Source organism: Hyposmocoma kahamanoa, unplaced genomic scaffold (genome assembly GCF_003589595.1).
Source record: "Hyposmocoma kahamanoa isolate Upper Pololo Valley unplaced genomic scaffold, ASM358959v1 202, whole genome shotgun sequence".
Classification (NCBI taxonomy): domain Eukaryota; kingdom Metazoa; phylum Arthropoda; class Insecta; order Lepidoptera; family Cosmopterigidae; genus Hyposmocoma; species Hyposmocoma kahamanoa.
Window position 1 is genome coordinate 7323652 of NW_020653726.1, and position 13091 is coordinate 7336742.

At 35.3% G+C, this 13091-nt stretch overlaps 1 protein-coding gene across 1 annotated transcript in view; it reads right to left on the reverse strand.

The window, feature by feature from the left end:
• LOC113227202 overlaps nt 1-4434 on the reverse strand; it is a 155754-nt gene extending 151320 nt beyond the window's left edge. The window contains exon 1 of the mRNA XM_026460090.1: nt 4280-4434. The gene's annotated coding sequence lies outside the window, so the exon portion shown is untranslated. The remainder of the gene's footprint in view (nt 1-4279) is intronic.
• Between the last annotated feature and the right edge of the window lie 8657 nt (nt 4435-13091).

A 13091-nucleotide genomic window follows, 5' to 3' on the forward strand; every position in this document is an offset into this window, starting at 1 on the left:
TACAACTTTGATAAAAGGGTTACATCCTTCTTGTTTTAAAGCAAATTTCTTGTGAACCTATAAATAAGATATACTATTAAAAATATAGTTATTATTCTTGTGTATAATGTGATACGATTTAAATTATATCTAATATTGTAATCATCATCAGCATTCTCACCTCTCTGGCGTTGCCATAGGTCGTCATGCTGACTCAGTGTGGGTTGGAGAATTCACACATTTTCCGAGGATTGAGAACCTTAATCGATGTACACGCCTGATTCATGACGATGTTTCCGTTCACTGAAAAGCTCTTGGTAAATTCCAAATTAAATTTCACACATAAATTTCTAAAAACTCAGAGGTGCGAGTTTAAATTCGAACCCACGGGCTCTGTTTGCGAGACGGTAGGTCAAATACTTAGGCTACCCCGGCTCTTTAAATTGCAATAGCAAAAGTGTAAGTGACAATCATGCAGGGGCGGATTATATGTGGGGCGGATAGATATACTTCTAGAACCAATTTGGTTACGTCCGCCATTCCCTGGAGCAGATGTCACTAGGAAGTCGCAGTCGTAATTAAATTTTAGTTATGTTTGCCCAGCATCGCGGAGTAACTTATTAGTTGCGACTGTCACCGCAGTGACAGATTTGGCGGTGACAGACAGAAATTAACTAAATATTCTCGTTCAAGTACATGTATCTGTGTTGTCAAACATTTTTTTTGTCTATAAACCACTTACTAATGACCACATCATTTATTTTCAAAAATACAATTCGGTACATTCCCTTGTGACTGGAATAAAGGATGGAGTTTAATAAACTAGACGCGAATATTGCTCCTTATTTGCAAGCAAAAATGCTCTGCAGTAATGCGGGGATCCCAGAAGAACTCCCACAGCTGAGATAAATTTATATTTGGCGCTTTAAAACATTTAAACGGAAGTTTTTGCTCAATCCTCCAGCTCAATCCATTCGTTTGTAGTTTTTTCCGCTTGTTTGTTTCGAGCGTGATTAGTGTATGGTTGTTTCTTCTTATTTAGCTTATTTTACAGTCTATCTTTTATTTCATACAAGTGCATAATGAGAATAGAACGATTAAATACAATCGATTACTGTAAATATATGTATATATTTTTGAAAGGCGTACAGTATTTGCACCAAAGAAATTACTATGTAAAGACCAATTCCTTTCTCCATTTGTTTACCTTCCATCACCCGTAACTACCCCGTCAGAGATGGCGCGAATTCGCTTTGACAACATACCTAAATAAATATTACAAAATATAAATACCAAATCCAAACATAGATAGATTTATATTTTGAAACTTGTGGGACTCACTAATCGAATATCAATGACGTAAGAAACCAATAGCCTAGTGACAATTAATTACATTCCAGAGCCTTGATTATTTTTAAGTCTCACGTAATAAAAGCGAACAATCATTAATAACCGATTTTTATTTTATCTCTGGTTTACAAAAGGGTTTATATAGTATATAAAAGGGTTATTTAGGTCGAAGTAATTAGAATAATATTTTTATGTTTATTGAATATCATGATGTTGTTGTGCTGTCCTGTCACTTGATATTATTAAAAAAATGCCTAGTTTAAGACTGGCAGTAAGCGTATCCAAAATACTTTTTCTCTGCTATATAGGTATCACTTACAATATCTGCTTAAAAGTACCGCATAAGTGACATGTCTCACAAAAGCCTCTAAATTACACAATTATGCAGGTTATGCTAGTTTATTCTTTTTTTATTATTGAGTTTTAACTCCAGAAAGATTCTGATTTTCTTGCCATAACTAAATGTCACTTATGTAGTTTTACCTTTAAGCAGACGATATTATAAAAAATAATACTTATAATAATACGAAAAATGAGTCACGTCACTGAAATTATTTTGTGTTTGTTTTTTTCTACATACATATATGAATTTTGTAAGAATTTGGACGATATTCTCCCATAGACGCTACACTAATTTAAATATTTGTAAAGATAAGTTGAATATGCTGGATATTCAAAAATGTTATTGTTGATATGTATGTAATAATATGATTTGTACTATTTTAAAAATTTTTCTTCCTATTGTTTCTAAGTAGAATTTATGTATTTTGTTCAACAATTTCTTAATTTGTAAGTACGTTTATTTACGTTGCAAATGCCGTCGTTGTGGGGCCGTCATAGGAATGCAAATTTACTCCTATTCTAATTAAAGCAACTTCACAGTTTGTATTACGTAGCTACGCCATAAGTAAATAAATAAATTAAATATTAATATTATAGATCTTCTAAATTGCGGATATTTTAGACACTTTGTATAAACTGTCAGTTTTTATTTATTCAGATTTATGCATTCATCAGAAACTCACCTTATGGTAAGTTACGATGTGCTCGAGAATAGAGTATGCTTGCTAGAAAGCAACTATTCACTGTCACCTTCAAAAGGTCGAAAGTATTTTATTGGGGAACAGACCAGCAGGAAAAGGACAAAAAGATAATAACTATATCGACTATCTTTATATCCAAGTTCGCCAGCGTTCGAGACAAGAAAATAAGAAACGGTTCAAGAAACGCAATAGCTACAACGAAAAGATTTAAGTGCGTCATTTTTTGTTATTATGCTCGTAAGTACGACTTATGAAGTTACAAGGTATAGCGTGCTTTTGTTTTCTATTATGACCCAAGCGCTGGCCGTCTTTGTGTAAAAAAATTTAAACGAAAATGTAAAATTTTGGATTTTAGGGACTTATTTTTTACTTTTTATTTTGTTCGTAGATATTGGGTACAATTTGTCGTCAAAAATTATAAAAGTGCAAAAGACACATTTTCAGGTTCAAAAATAATTCAGAGATCGGAATCGGCAGACTGTACGTACCTAAACTGCAAGGAGGAAATTAACACAGAGTATATACCTCCCTCAGAAATCCCGGCATTATTGTTATTTGATTTTATTCTATATGATTTATGTGCAACTAGCAATTACACTAGATAGTGTATTATTTAAACAATTAACCCGATGGCGAGGTTAAAGGTATTCATATTAATAAGTATAGAAAGTAACACAAAGTTAACATGAACATGAAAGTGGCAAGGAAGTAGATTGCGATTTCTCACTCGTATCCCGATCCAATACACTCTCATGAGACTATGCGATCATGACCCGAATGAAAACTTCATAAAGCGCAGGTCATACCCATTAGGTATGTATGACCAGAAAAATTTTGGTGCTGCTCCTCAATCTGCTGAGCATTGAGGTAGTTTTCTTGCGGATTATGGCATTGAAACATCAACCCGGCCCAGACATCGTAGACGTACTGCAAAAGCAAAGCAGCCCCATCAACATCCTAAACCCATTATTATATCGGACCGGTAAAGGACAAAGCGATTTTTTAGTAAAACTCACTACAGACTGTTTGCGTAGAACAATTTGTAGTAGGTTTTGAAGAGTGAACCTGCGTGTCAGTACCTATATTACTTCTGATCCCAAAGCCCAATGTTCCCTATCTTTATCGGCCTGGTCATCAATTTTAGCAAAAAATAACTATTTTTATATTTTGTTTCAAATTTTTGGCTTTTATTTTGAATCATTCCGTAATTTTAGAGGGAGGAGATTATCCACCTTATATAAATTGCTCGAAGTTTAACTAAGTAAGTTTAATAACTGAGTTTAGAAAATAAAATATGTTAATAAAAAAAAAACTAATTCGAAATATGTATTTTACGTCGAAACGTATTGGCAAATACCTTTTTTTGTAATAAAGCTAAATCTGCATGTGACCGAAGCCACTAGAACCAAAAGAAGAAATGTCTATTTTGTCGAAGACATATCAAAATAACAAAGAGCAACTATTATTATTTGTGTACAAGAGTCAAATTTACTGAAAGAAAATAACACTAACTTTATTAATGGGTCACCGAAAATTTATAGCGTAACTAGTAATTTACTTCGTATTAATCCTACACAATAATAGAGAAAATTTCCTTTCCTTGAATTATTAATTTCATAAACAGCTAAAACTCAACTTTGGTAGCAATATTATATTTCATAAACACAAATTGCGGCAATTCTACCGAATATTATTTTAAGGTCTTAAAGATTAAATCGAATTTCTAATTTTAGAATCAAACGAAATGATATAATATAAAAGCAATAATAATACTCTGTATTAAAGGTTAGACATAAAAAAATTAAGACTTTAGGACGGATGACTAATGCAGATGCTGCCTAATTCAGTTTTAAACCGAAAATCCACAGGCGGGAACTATGAAATCACTTGATGACTACATTTTTCACCAGTATTAAAATGTATTATCACTCTTTTCACGAACTATATAGTCACTACTTGGTTTTATTTGTTTTTTTTTATTCCAACACGGATAAGTTGGAATATCGAGCCACTTGTTGAGGCGCGTTGCCACCGCGTCTAACGTTCGCGCGCTCGGCGGAGCGTGGCAGACTGCGCTTGCCGCCCATTCATTGAGCAACCCCCTTTACCATCAATTCTCGATTGTGACATGAACTCGACACATTTCAATTGCTATAACATACAGCCAAATTATATACATAAATTCAGTAAATGTTAGGAATTAGAAGGCATTCCGAAGCTTTAAATATTTACATTTTTATTATTTATTTGGATAACTTAAATATTTACAAACAAAAAACACCATAGGAAAGAATTTTAAATCATAATTATGCCAGCTTCTTGGTCTCTGTAGTTTGTATATGTTACAAATAATATTATTTTCTGATACTCCGTAGTACGGGTAAGCAGATGCGGTACAGCAGTGATATCCAGGTGCTTTACGAAGTCCGCTTTTCTCGAGACTCTCCTCTATAGTTGCGACTCTTAAAATTCCTAGGACAATGTCGAGGATAAATGAAGTGTTTCCGTGAATATAGGGATTCATATAGTTTTGAAAATTGGAATTTCGGCACAGTTTAAACTTGGCGTCGTCGTCTGTCTGTAATATCATAGTCCCCAAATTGATGAACCCATTGAAAGTTAGCTCTCAATTTTGTTTGTGAAGAAATATAGTATTTAGACAGAAATTTCGACTTTACACCCAAATAATTATTTTGTCGGTCACAGTCACGTGGATCTGCTGACAATGACCAATATAGAAACGCTTGAACCTACAGCACTACTAGGTCACAGCTAGAAATTTCTGAGTTCAAATATAATCAAAATACGTAGGTGCGTGTAATTATACTCTAATTATGTACTAAAGTTAAATTGACGATGCTTAGAAACATGACAGACAACTTACAAGGCAGAAGAATAAAAAGAAATAAAAAAGATAAATAAAAGAGATGAGTGTGATTCACAGATCGGTGTGTAGGCTCAGGGGGCTTACCACAACCTCTTAAAACAATATTACTTTACCCTTACATTGACTTTTCGTACCATGACGCGCTTAAAGTAAGCTAAAACTATGATGTTTTATTGGCAGCTTTGTGACTATTCATTCACTCAGTTCGTACTGTGACGTGACTTTGACATTAAAGTAATATTGTTCTTAAGTCAAATTTAGCAATCTTAAAATAGTTGCACGGATGCAATGGAAACAATATTATTTTCGAATTTATTGTCTAAATATTGATTTGTAATGATTAAAAATTAAGTTGAACTTTTAATTTACATATATATGTATATCTCTTCAGTATTTTGTTTATTTTTTTATTTAATAGTACATGAGAAATAATTTCTCGTCAAATAAAAATACGGCATGTTTATTTCGTAAAATTATGACAGCGCCATCTATAGGTATATGCTCCTTGGCCACACTAACAGTTGACACTAGACTATAATTCCGAATTCACAACGTGACTATCAAGACTCAGCTTGTTTTATTTATTTTTAACTGCCTCCGTGGCCGAACGGTTACCATACCGGACTGCCACGCAGAGGTCCCCGGGTTCGATTCCCGGGCCGGGAGAAATATTTGTATGGCCTACATTTATTTCTCTCGTGAGTTTGGGTGTAATTTGTGGTTGTCTATATGTGTGTCCATGGCACCCGCGACACAGAGTTTCCCTAGTGCGGGGCTATGTTGAGTGTGTGCGTTATTATTATTATTATTTTTCTTCAAGAAAATGCGGAAAAATAATTGAAAACAATGTAATTTTAACGGATTTCATTATTACATACTTTTCTTTTTTTGGCAGTTAAAATTTTCTGAATGTAAATAATATTAAATATCTACTTTAACATTATACTACGATAGGACGATTCGTAACATCAAAAAGGAAAAAGATGGCATTATACAGTTCATATGGCGTTATTTCTTTCCTATTTTTAGTAAGGAATAGACAATATTGGGAAATCATTCGTTCTTTTAGTCACTTTAGCAATAATACATTACATGGCTGATAGGTTTGTCATGGTACGAATATGAGTAACATTATAATTAGCTTATTATAAGCTTACATTGAAATAAGATTGTTTTTTGAAAGGTTATGGTAGGCCCCAGGGTTTGACCTACCGCCTTTGAAGCAGACGCAGAGCTTTTTGGTGAAGAAAAACATCGAGATGAAACCTGCTCGTCGAATAAACATTACACCCTCGGAAAACGAGTGAAATCACCAAGCCGCACTGAGCCAGCGTGGAGGATTATGAACTAAACCCTTGCCTGAAAGGAGACTCGAGCCCAGAAGTGGGGCACATAAATGGGTTGATTATGATGATTAGCAGTGGTGTTGAACGCATTTATTAATTTAATATTACAAATTAAATGAATTATTTTATTTCAAATAATTGTGTTTCTGCTGAGACAATTGGGTCTCTAAGGATAGATACGAAATGACCCCCTGTACAACTACCTAACGTCTAAACGAACTATAGAAGTGGTATGTTGATTGTATTAGTAACATATTTCATTGTAATGCCTTATGTCTAATTATAGATTTGTGCTCATCAGCTGGCTACTGAAATTAAAGTAACCTTTACCACAGTGTAATAAAACTAGTATGGTAATTCTATACAAACGTTATAGCGTGACTTGTATGTGTGCGCGCTCGCCGCGTGCCGTGTATGGACGCAGACATTCGCACAATCTCGTGATGCATACGCATTGCATAGCGTGCCGCAGGTCGTGCCATGCGCCTTTCATTATTATGCGAATGTGTGCGTCCGTACAAGGCGTGCGACGAGCGTGCACACATATAAGACACGCTGCTACGTTTTTTGCATAGACTTACCATACTTGTCTTATTATACTATGCCATGCCTTTACAATTTGGATATAAGAAAGAATTTTAATGTTCGTGTTTGGTTACAATTGAAGTGACATACAATCCTCCTCCAAAGATAGTCACAACGATCGGTTTTGCGCTGTTTGCATCCAACGGATTCTGATTCCGACGGACACAACCTTCACAAGGTCATCGGTCCACCTTGTTGGTGGTCTGCCTACGCTGCGTCTTCATATTTTAATTATCGAATATCTTTATTTTAGGTAAGTAAAATCCAATAAAACTTAACTTTATGGTGTAGATATTCGATTGAGATGGGTTACACACGGCAACTTTTAGCAGCGATGCAGTCGCTAATCGTCTGCGTTTACACGCGCGCGCGATTTTAAGCAGCGATGTAAGCGCACGACTGCATCGATACAAACACGCGATTGCATCGCTACACTTGGGATTTATAGGCGACTTTTTATTTTCATTTGTAATACATGTCCCATTTGAATCTCTGAATTTGAAATAATTAGACCTGAATTCATACGACTACGTCACGTCTGTCTGGTCACGTGTGACTGGTCAGTCAACCGTGACCATGGGACCTGTAAAGGGCCCGAAACGTCGGTTTGTTTGAAAAAACAAATATACGCGATTTAAATCCGGAAAAATAGTTTCATTTCCTAGGAATACCCTGTTTGAAATTAAAATATAAAACTATTTTTTATTATTTATTTTAAAAAATTGAGCCATTAATCATAATGTAATAGTGATAGAAATTTCATAGAAAGAAAAAGACTGTTAAATTAAACTTAAACAACAATTTATTATTAAAAGGTGTGAATTCAATATAAAATAACTCCTCCCCTGGCTCGAATACTTGCGAAGATCCTCCTGGGCATGTAGAGGATCAAGTTATCCAGCATTTCCTGGGGTAACCTATCCCATTCTTCAATAGCGGCTTCCCTGAGCTCTGGAACTGTCTGGGGACGTGGCTCACGGTTCCATACTGCTCGTTTAAGAGCATCCCACGCGTGCTCTATTGGGTTTAAGTCGGGCGAGCCGGTAGGCCAGTCTAATCGTGTGATATCGTATTCTTGAAGAGCAGCATTGACTCGTTGAGCTCGATGTGCGGGCGCATTATCATCGACCAGTACAAATTGGTGCCCATGGTTTACTCGGAATGGTCTGAGGATATCATCAATAGCAACTGCTTTGTACATGTCTGCTGTCATGAAGCCCCGATACGGGATCAAAGGCGTTCTAGCTCCAATCATAATGCCACCCCAAAAGGACACCGATTTTCCGCCTTGCTGAACTGTTTCAGTGGCAGTTCTTTGTCTTTCACGGTCGCCTGGTCTTCTCCAGACACGGACACGTCGGTTATCTGGATGAGTGCTGATTCGGGATTCGTCAACGAAGAGACAGTTTTGCCAAATGTTTTCGTCCTCACCTTCTTCATTTTGCCGAAGTCTAGCCCACTGCAATCTTCGTTGTTGACGTTGCCGGGAATTGAGCGGAGCTCGCCAAGACCTCTGTGCTCGTAATCCAGCCTGGTGCAAGCAATTGCGAACGGTCTGCGTGCTAACTTCAAGCCCAGAGGCGGCCCTGACTTCTGCTTTTATTTTAGTGGCGTTGATTGTTGGATCACGGGCTGCCAGCAATCTAATATAGCGCTTTTGGGCAGCTGTCAAAACAGTTGGGCGACCGCTGCGGGGTCGGTCAGCTAAATTCCCCATTCCGTGATACCTCTGCAACGTAGCCACGACACAGGATTGGGATATAGCAAGTCTGCGTGCTATTACTCTCGTGGTGTATCCTTCTTCCCTCAAAGTTACTATTCTAGCTCGTAAAACCTCTGATAATCCTCTTGGCATTTTTTCAATCACAACTTTCCGCGAAAAATATCTTGAATCGCTTATAAATGACTAAATCAGATTTCTGAATGAGCGTAAGCTAGGACTGAAAGCCTTTTTATATGAAAAAACAATTGAACGGGGTCATTGTTTTATGTTCTAATTTATTTTTAAATAAAGAATCTAAAAAGAAGAAAAAATCATAATATGATCTACAGTAACAAAAAAGATTTCAGTTTTTCGAAGTGATCGCAAACTTTTTTTGATGTGTGTATGCGCAATCTACATCCGCAAAATATTGTTTCATTTTCAATGTAACAATCACGAAAACCTGATTCTCAAATGCAAATGCATTATTTCTGACAAGGGGGCAGAAATTTTAGAGTGGTTATACACAGCGATGCAAACGCGTGTTCGTGAAATGCGCGATTGCATATATACAGACGCGCGACTGCATCGATGCAGTTTTTTGGCAGGTATCTTTCGAGACCTTGGCACCAAAATTTTTTTATTGAAAGATGTCCGTTACGTTGATTTTGTTTAACAATAAAACAAACTGAAACTAAATAAGATATAAAAAACTGTTTATAGAGGGTTGTAAATCTGATTTCGCTGATTCTAGATATGTTAATAGCTCAATTTCGCTAAAAATGTATATTACGTGGTTTATGATAAAGACGGCGGAAGGAGATTTGATCTTATGATACTCGTTTATATGAGTTTTTGTTGGTAGGTCAATGGAGTTTATCAATATTTTTTATTCGTATGTTTCAGTCAAATTCTAGTGGCTTCGAAGCTTGGAGTTTAGAAAATAGTACTGTGCTCATATTCTCAATTTTTATGTAGAGTTTTGGCAATTGACATTGGTTAAAAATATTTTATTTTCATCTACACAGGAAAACGTCATGGGCTATTTGCCGAGACGGAATAAAATTGCTTTTTATTTACCGAGCAGGGAACGAATTTAAAGCAAGAATATTGAACCGGGCATTGGACAATATAGGGCGACCAAAACATGAATTGGCCGACTAGGCCGCAGTAGCAGTGCTTAAAAGAGTCGTTTATTAATTTCCTAAAGTTGTAAAAGATAATAAGATTTCATAAACTTTGAAGCGTTTACGGAGCTAAAAAATTGAATGATGCACTATTACTCGTATGTCATTCATTTATACAGAGTGATGTCATTAGTGAATTGACCAATTAATAGTTATATTCGAGAATCAGGTTTTCGTGATTGTTACATTGAAAATGAAACAATATTTTGCGGATGTAGATTGCGCATATTTGTTTTTTTCAAACAAAGCCACGTTTCGGAGATTAACGAGACAGGATGTCATTTTATTTGACAAACAAATATACGCAATAGACCCGAAAGCATACTTCCCACTTGTGTTATTATTTTAAATGTTTCGTATATTAGTGGTTACTTTCCTTTTCATAGGTGGAAATTAAAGTACAATGTTTCACCCAAATGCAAAATTATTTTCAGTTATTGTACTATTTTGCTTCGTAGTCTTCTAACATTGAAGCCCAGAAATAGGTCACAACCGTCCCTAAGGCAGCACGGGTCCATATTAAGTTTAGAGTTGGGTTAAACTGTAACGTACGTACCTTGTACAACAGTCATGTACAACTTACAAGTACATCGTTATCATTATTTAAAAACTAAACAAACAAATATTATGTTTATATTTGTTTATTCAGTTTTACAACAATGATATACCATATATTTACCATATTTATCTTATTATACTATGCTTATAGTAGGTAGTAATATTCTGAAAATGTGTTTCGTTAGCTTTCCGTAATAAATGAATACGATACTAACTTTTTAAATTGCCGAAATAATAATTGAAGCAATATTTAAAATGGCCCGACTTCACCGAAGGTTGTCAACTCTTGCAAGCGGTTTTACGGCTATCAGACAATAAAAGCAAATAACCCAATTTGATTGTTACTTTTAATTTGATTGTACCTTTAAATGTTTACAACTTTGGTTTTGGGCCTTTTCAGCTAAAACTGAAGGAATATTGATGCATGAAATTCCTTCATTGTACTCTTTAGTATACTTATATGTTCGACAAACTTCATCCTGAAACATAATTTTGTCTTCAATCCACTGACTGATGTATCACATCATATAATTATAAGCAAATAAATAAATACTAGACAATATCACGTAAGTTACTCTGGTCCCAAAGTAAGTAATTAAAGTACTAATTTTATGAAAACAACGACTGTACCACAAACACCAAGACCCGAGATCATATAGAAAAGTTAGTTTCTACATTGACCCGGCCGGGGATCGAATCTGGAACGTCAAAGGAGAAACTAACTTGATTATTTGAACTTCCAATCCTATAAGGACACAAACAACATAAGTATGCATATATTGCAATCGTCATCAGGTAATTTAAGTGTAATATAATATAATATACAATAATATGTTTTAGTATTGATTAAGTAAGTGCCTATTGATGGTGTAAAACCATATCTCATAAACAATAATTAAATTTAGTTTATAGTCGTATGAATTCAAGTGTAATTGTTTCAAATTCACATTGTTTGTTAATCTAATGTGATAAATACTCCTTAATGGGACATGTATTAGAAATTAAAATAATTATTTAAGTATTTTAGAAACATGTGGATGTACGGACAACGGTACATCAGACTACACATTTGTGTTCGAAAAAGATACGTCAATGTGTCGCTTGATGTGCTGGCGTGGTACGTTATTAAATAAATAAATAAATAATAAATAAACATTCTTTTCCAGTTGCAATATTTTATTTAGAACACTTAAACCTTTTTTGTAAGAATTTGTTGTGCAATTCCCTGTTTGTGTATGTCATACATACAGAAACAGGAACCTCAAACATATTTATGTCTGTTACCATTAGTTCACATTTGAGTTGCTGTAAATAAAGGTTAACCCATTAAAACGTTCGGCGCTTGGCATTATGGTCGCAGTTTACCGCAGGCTTTGCATTCGTAAATACTACCCGCGGAATGGTTGCCTATGAGAATTAATGATTTACCCATCGTATAACACATGAAATATATGAATATGTGCGTGCAAAATGTACTATTTCATTGCCAGTGATTTTTATCATTAATGCACTACACACGCAAAATAGGCACTTGGTGGTCGAGTTCCGGACACGAGATCGTTTCACCATACCATCATGAATGCACCCTAGATTGTTCACACAACGCGTATACGAGCCCCAGGGGCGCTGTACTCGCGCGTATGTATCGAGCATTCTGATAAGAGATAGTTTTAATTTTAGTTTCGTTTGTTAAATTCAGTTAGTTTTTAAAATGAAGCAACTACATGAAATTCTAAGTGTAAACTTCAGTGGAGTATATGTATAAGCTTCTTGTTTGCAACGCGATATTTGCGCGCGTTTGAATCGATACAAACGCGACTGACTATCTGCCTTTTGAGCCTCTACGGCGCCGTAAACACGTTGTCGTGAAACGCGCGTCGTCGGCGCGTATAAAATACGTCGTGTGCATAGGCTCTAAGCATTTTGAAGAAATGCAGTACTATTATTTTCTTTTCTTTGTTTTAAGTTTCTTCTTAGTTTATTTGTCACATAAGTACGTTTATAAGTATGTAAGAAGTTGAGACCTGTTCCAGTACCGTTCGCATCCGGTATTTAATGTTCTTTTACATGTAATATATATACTCGTGTGCTCATCGAAACAATAAATTAATCTTAAGCATGTCCTACAAATTTAAAATGTAATTCTTGTGAGGTTTGACAATTGTCAGCAGCGGATGTCCATGTATGAATGTGGAACCTGAAAAAAAGCAGTAGTGCTGAGGTTCCATCCTTTTCATTGCCACTAGTGTCCACAAACACTCTTAACTGTTAACCTTTTTATTGTAAATGTGCTTATGAATAAATGTTTTATTATTATTATTATTTTGAGGACTATACTAATGATCTGCTGGAGTATGTGTTATTTTGTTCTACCAAAGAATTGCGTAGAAGAATGTTTCACACATCGGCTGTTCCCTTACAAAGGCACCTACCAACTTAAGTTATACTTCATGC